Source organism: Schistocerca cancellata, chromosome 2, assembly GCF_023864275.1.
Source record: "Schistocerca cancellata isolate TAMUIC-IGC-003103 chromosome 2, iqSchCanc2.1, whole genome shotgun sequence".
Lineage (NCBI taxonomy): Eukaryota > Metazoa > Arthropoda > Insecta > Orthoptera > Acrididae > Schistocerca > Schistocerca cancellata.
In genome coordinates this window covers 951893044-951899632 of record NC_064627.1, presented here as the reverse complement: position 1 = coordinate 951899632, position 6589 = coordinate 951893044, and the positions used below count along the sequence as shown (strand labels likewise).

At 46.4% G+C, this 6589-nt stretch overlaps 6 non-coding genes across 6 annotated transcripts; 3 read left to right on the top strand and 3 right to left on the bottom strand.

Annotated features, from left to right (window-relative positions):
* Positions 1-2653: 2653 nt before the first annotated feature.
* Trnaq-uug (transfer RNA glutamine (anticodon UUG)) lies at positions 2654-2725 on the bottom strand. Its single transcript has one exon. It is a non-coding gene; the product is annotated as a tRNA-Gln (tRNA).
* A 557-nt stretch (positions 2726-3282) lies between these two features.
* On the top strand, positions 3283-3354 carry Trnap-ugg (transfer RNA proline (anticodon UGG)). The gene has a single exon. It is a non-coding gene; the product is annotated as a tRNA-Pro (tRNA).
* Positions 3355-3860: 506 nt separating this feature from the next.
* Positions 3861-3932, bottom strand: Trnaq-uug (transfer RNA glutamine (anticodon UUG)). The gene has a single exon. It is a non-coding gene; the product is annotated as a tRNA-Gln (tRNA).
* A 557-nt stretch (positions 3933-4489) lies between these two features.
* Trnap-ugg (transfer RNA proline (anticodon UGG)) lies at positions 4490-4561 on the top strand. The gene has a single exon. It is a non-coding gene; the product is annotated as a tRNA-Pro (tRNA).
* Positions 4562-5643: 1082 nt separating this feature from the next.
* On the bottom strand, positions 5644-5715 carry Trnaq-uug (transfer RNA glutamine (anticodon UUG)). Its single transcript has one exon. It is a non-coding gene; the product is annotated as a tRNA-Gln (tRNA).
* Positions 5716-6272: 557 nt separating this feature from the next.
* Trnap-ugg (transfer RNA proline (anticodon UGG)) lies at positions 6273-6344 on the top strand. The gene has a single exon. It is a non-coding gene; the product is annotated as a tRNA-Pro (tRNA).
* The last annotated feature ends 245 nt before the right edge of the window (positions 6345-6589 follow it).

Below are 6589 nucleotides of genomic sequence, written 5' to 3'. Positions count from 1 at the left end.
TTTTTAGATGATTATGAACGTTACGGAAATTTATCTCACATGCTTTATGTTGAATGAGAAACATTGAATGATCCGTTTTGCTTTCCCTACGTTGAAATGATATAATGTCGGCGTCAACAGCCTTCTTCCACGCCGGAAGCTGAAACTTGTATCATTCTGGATTAATGATAATTGAATGTCTCATATGTATATATAGCCCACAAGGCGACGTCAGAAACCACCAGGGGAGAACGCCGCATAAAAACCAAACGTGCGAGCGCGTCTCCACTCTGAAGAACCGTATCGGAGAATCACGGCAAGCATTTCGCTGAAGAGCTGCCTCGTCAGAGAGCCGAGAAATGGCAGCGTCGTAGCAAGTATTTGTCAACACTCTGATAGTGCATTTACTTCCGGGTGTAGGTCGGCGTTACCTCGCTAAATTCACTTAACATTCGTTTTCCACATCGAAGACTCGTACGATATAATCCGCTGCAAGATGACACAATTAGAAAGTATATTTAATTTCTGGACTCCAAGAACGGCGTTCTTCACATAAGTAACACCTGTTTGTGTGTGCATTCGGGAGGACGACGGTGCAATCCCGCGCCCGGCCATCCTGGTTTAGGTTTTCAATGATTTCCCTAAATCGCTTCAGGCAAATGCCGGGATGGTTCCTTAGGAAGGGCACGGCCGATTTCCTTCCCCATCCTTCCCTAATCCGAGCTTGTGATCCGTCTCTAATGACATCGTTGTCGACGGGACGTTAAAACAGTAATCTCCACCTCCTCTGTTTCTGTGTTTAAGGTTGCGTTTTGAGGCTCAGGCAACATCGCAGTGACTATAGTCCGCCTCTGGCCGCCAGTGTGTCGTTAGCTCAGAGGTTCCCTTGTGCGTTGCAGTGCTTGTACTATAAGTTCGAATCACGGTAGAAGCCGCTGACTAAAACCTTTTATTTTCCATTTTAATTAATGGAGTTGCAAACTGCTAGTAAACATTTCTTATGCGAAATCTGAAGAATGCCTTTAAACATCAATCTTCGTCCGATTTCGACTTAGTAAATTAAGTTAATATCATGGATTTCTGCTTTGCAAATTCCAAGGTGCTTCACTGTAAAATAGGTCCTGAAAAGATTCAAACCGACTGTCAACGATATAAATTTGAGCTTTGTTCGTCATATAGGTCTAACATGTCAGAAGGTTGTTTATGAAGTGCACATGTTCATTAATATAGTTCACATCTTCTAAATTTTTGCAATAGCGTTTAACTGTAGACGTTTTCTAACACCGGCGTTAGCAATTCCTTTCCGTTCTCTGAAACCTTCAAAACGACAAATTTTTCTGGTTTAAATCTGATGACCTTAACTATCACTTCCGATCAACAATAAATACTTCATGAACCCATACATGGAACTCCAAATGTGCAGTGTGCCTGCACTGCTACAGAGCATGCATTGCAAGGTATTCACACAGTTTATCGCATAGACTTACCATAAGGAATCAAACAAGAACTGTAATACACTTTACACCACAGACGCTCACTCTGGCTTGACGAAAACATCCAAACATTGACCAAAAGTTGCACAAATAATTAAGTTTGAAAGGAAAAGAAACGAGGTATGAAGCATTTATAAATTCATCGAATGTAGTGAGGTGGTTTAATTTCGTCCCAGTCTATAAAATTAATTTCGGGCCATACTCAGCTCTTGCCGATTACCCGCCTACTAATCAGGGCGTCTGTCTCCGTTGCTTTTGAGCGTGAATGGAAATTGTAGAAATTTTCTGTGGAGCAACATTTAATAATAAAGCGTTTCAAATCATCAAAAGCAATGAGCGGTAGCAGGCGCTTTCGATAAAGAACGGGGGAGTGCAGCGCCGCTGCTGTCGCCACGGCCGCTGCCAGTAGCCAGCAAATGGATCCCGGAGCTTTGCCGCATACGGCGTCCAGAGGAGGACAGTCTGCAGGAAATCTGCCGCAAAATCGTTACTAGATAAAATTTTGATATCGGTGTGTCACAAAGCGAAATAGATTGAATCTGCGCTACCATTACATTCACGTCTTCAGCATTCAGACAGAAGAGGCTATAAAAATATTTTATGCCAGCTGCTCTCGATCCACTGACATTATGAACAGAAACAACGTACGCTACCGCTAGACCACAGGCGTAATCAGCCTAGAGTCTCTCTATCTTGGGACAAGTTTTCCTCCAGGAAGTGCCGCAGTCTACAGTGTTGCCAGATTGTGCAGATAACCGGACTTAGAGAATTAGCGAGTTGGCCAGTTTCTTTGTCCCATGTCGCGATCGGCGCGGACTTAGCCTCTGAAGCGGCCGGCCGCCGGTCAAGTTTTATGTCAAAGAGTGTACAGCGATTCTATTCGTTTCCCAGGAACTAGTACATCGCATGCACGTTTGTAAAATGCATGCGCATGCAGCACCCAAAACGGAGAGATGTCTTTCCTGCTGGGAGAAACAGCTGAGGGCGTCTTCTCGCAGTTGAACCCCTTACGTTCCGTTATTAATCCTAGTATCAAAAGCATAAGCATTTGGAGCGTCCCCCATTCACGTGTGGACTGCTATTAACAATTTGCGTTACATGATCCTAGCTAAAATTCTGCATATACAATTCCAACTACCGGCTCTTACACATTTCTAGAAACGAGCGCAAAACACAGCGTCAGGTTCCACCGAGACTCGAACTCGGATCGCTGGATTCAAAGTCCAGAGTGCTAACCATTACACCATGGAACCGGATGCCTGTAGCGGTCTTCAATTCAGTAGCATCATGTCATTAAGCCAATAAGATGCGATGTTATTTCATGTAGCGTCCTCATGAAGTGTTTGCGTGGCAAATGAAGCAACCAGGTAGGCTGAAAGTGGAAGGTGCACCTTCGAATGTAGCAAGAATTCTTGCCAGTATTCGTACATCAAGTGATGTCGAAGGCTCAGGTAATCAAAATCGCGCAACGGCCACTTTCGTATGGTGCATGCATTGTGCTGGAAGCAGCCTAGCTATGGAAACAGCTATGGACACAGAGTACTGTCGAAAACTGCGTGCTGACACAGAACGCTACGTAGTGGGCGGATAGTGCGTGACACGATAACATTTGCACTTCACACGGTCGAAATACTGACACACAACTCTAGCAGCTCTTTCAGCATTCACATACACTGGTGTTCAGCACAGCTCATGTTGTGGGTGTCGGATTAAGAAAGCTCTTTGAGAATATCGTCCAGATTGTATGCTGCAACTAGCAAGTGCGGCAAGATGTCAGTAGGTGGCGGGGTGCAGACGTGCTTCCTTGTGCGGCCTGTTGGTCTAGGGGTATGATTCCTGCTTTGGGTGCAGGAGGTCCTGGGTTCAAATCCCGGACAGGCCCTACTTTTCACTTTCGCGACAACCAAACACTACGATAAACTTGCGAGTTTCTGAAAGTAAGCCATGCAACAGGACAAACTGCATGTGAGCCACCGGCCCAAGAGACTGGCAAGTGCATCATGTGGAAAGCAATCTACGTGGCAGGATTAAGCCGTCTTCGCTCACTTATATCTATACGTAAAGACTGGCACGTACAGCGATTCTATTCGTTTCTCAGGAACTAGTACATCGCATGCACGTTTGTAAAATGCATGCGCATGCAGCACCCAAAACGGAGAGATGTCTTTCCTGCTGGGAGAAACAGCTGAGGGCGTCTTCTCGCAGTTGAACCCCTTACGTTCCGTTATTAATCCTAGTATCAAAAGCATAAGCATTTGGAGCGTCCCCCATTCACGTGTGGACTGCTATTAACAATTTGCGTTACATGATCCTAGCTAAAATTCTGCATATACAATTCCAACTACCGGCTCTTACACATTTCTAGAAACGAGCGCAAAACATACCGTCAGGTTCCACCGAGACTCGAACTCGGATCGCTGGATTCAAAGTCCAGAGTGCTAACCATTACACCATGGAACCGGATGCCTGTAGCGGTCTTCAATTCAGTAGCATCATGTCATTAAGCCAATAAGATGCGATGTTATTTCATGTAGCGTCCTCATGAAGTGTTTGCGTGGCAAATGAAGCAACCAGGTAGGCTGAAAGTGGAAGGTGCACCTTCGAATGTAGCAAGAATTCTTGCCAGTATTCGTACATCAAGTGATGTCGAAGGCTCAGGTAATCAAAATCGCGCAACGGCCACTTTCGTATGGTGCATGCATTGTGCTGGAAGCAGCCTAGCTATGGAAACAGCTATGGACACAGAGTACTGTCGAAAACTGCGTGCTGACACAGAACGCTACGTAGTGGGCGGATAGTGCGTGACACGATAACATTTGCACTTCACACGGTCGAAATACTGACACACAACTCTAGCAGCTCTTTCAGCATTCACATACTCTGGTGTTCAGCACAGCTCATGTTGTGGGTGTCGGATTAAGAAAGCTCTTTGAGAATATCGTCCAGATTGTATGATGCAACTAGCAAGTGCGGCAAGATGTCAGTAGGTGGCGGGGTGCAGACGTGCTTCCTTGTGCGGCCTGTTGGTCTAGGGGTATGATTCCTGCTTTGGGTGCAGGAGGTCCTGGGTACAAATCCCGGACAGGCCCTACTTTCCACTTTCGCGACAACCAAACACTACGATAAACTTGCGAGTTTCTGAAAGTAAGCCATGCAACAGGACAAATTGCATGTGAGCCACCGGCCCAAGAGACTGGCAAGTGCGTCATGTGGAAAGCAATCTACGTGACAGGATTAAGCCGTCTTCGCTCACTTATATCTATACGTAAAGACTGGCACGTACAGCGATTCTATTCGTTTCCCAGGAACTAGTACATCGCATGCACGTTTGTAAAATGCATGCGCATGCAGCACCCAAAACGGAGAGATGTCTTTCCTGCTGGGAGAAACAGCTGAGGGCGTCTTCTCGCAGTTGAACCCCTTACGTTCCGTTATTAATCCTAGTATCAAAAGCATAAGCATTTGGAGCGTCCCCCATTCACGTGTGGACTGCTATTAACAATTTGCGAGAATATCGTCCAGATTGTATGCTGCAACTAGCAAGTGCGGCAAGATGTCAGTAGGTGGCGGGGTGCAGACGTGCTTCCTTGTGCGGCCAGTTGGTCGAGGGGTATGATTCCTGCTTTGGGTGCAGGAGGTCCTGGATTCAAATCCCGGACAGGCCCTACTTTTCACTATCGCGACAACCAAACACTACGATAAACTTGCGAGTTTCTGAAAGTAAGCCATGCAACAGGACAAACTGCATGTGAGCCACCGGCCCAAGAGACTGGCAAGTGCGTCATGTGGAAAGCAATCTACGTGGCAGGATTAAGCCGTCTTCGCTCACTTATATCTATACGTAAAGACTGGCACGTACAGCGATTCTATTCGTTTCCCAGGAACTAGTACATCGCATGCACGTTTGTAAAATGCATGCGCATGCAGCACCCAAAACGGAGAGATGTCCTTCCTGCTGGGAGAAACAGCTGAGGGCGTCTTCTCGCAGTTGAACCCCTTACGTTCCGTTATTAATCCTAGTATCAAAAGCATAAGCATTTGGAGCGGCCCCCATTCACGTGTGGACTGCTATTAACAATTTGCGTTACATGATCCTAGCTAAAATTCTGCATATACAATTCCAACTACCGGTTCTTACACATTTCTAGAAACGAGCGCAAAACACAGCGTCAGGTTCCACCGAGACTCGAACTCGGATCGCTGGATTCAAAGTCCAGAGTGCTAACCAGTACACCATGGAACCGGATGCCTGTAGCGGTCTTCAATTCAGTAGCATCATGTCATTAAGCCAATAAGATGCGATGTTATTTCATGTAGCGTCCTCATGAAGTGTTTGCGTGGCAAATGAAGCAACCAGGTAGGCTGAAAGTGGAAGGTGCACCTTCGAATGTAGCAAGAATTCTTGCCAGTATTCGTACATAAAGTGATGTCGAAGGCTCAGGTAATCAAAATCGCGCAACGGCCACTTTCGTATGGTGCATGCATTGTGCTGGAAGCAGAATAGCTATGGAAACAGCTATGGACACAGAGTACTGTCGAAAACTGCGTGCTGACACAGAACGCTACGTAGTGGGCGGATAGTGCGTGACACGATAACATTTGCACTTCACACGGTCGAAATACTGACACACAACTCTAGCAGCTCTTTCAGCATTCACATACACTGGTGTTCAGCACAGCTCATGTTGTGGGTGTCGGATTAAGAAAGCTATTTGAGAATATCGTCCAGATTGTATGCTGCAACTAGCAAGTGCGGCAAGATGTCAGTAGGTGGCGGGGTGCAGACGTGCTTCCTTGTGCGGCCTGTTGGTCTAGGGGTATGATTCCTGCTTTGGGTGCAGGAGGTCCCGGGTTCAAATCCCGGACAGGCCCTACTTTTCACTTTCGCGACAACCAAACACTACGATAAACTTGCGAGTTTCTGAAAGTAAGCCATGCAACAGGACAAACTGCATGTGAGCCACCGGCCCAAGAGACTGGCAAGTGCGTCATGTGGAAAGCAATCTACGTGGCAGGATTAAGCCGTCTTCGCTCACTTATATCTATACGTAAAGACTGGCACGTACAGCGATTCTATTCGTTTCCCAGGAACTAGTACATCGCATGCACGTTTGTAA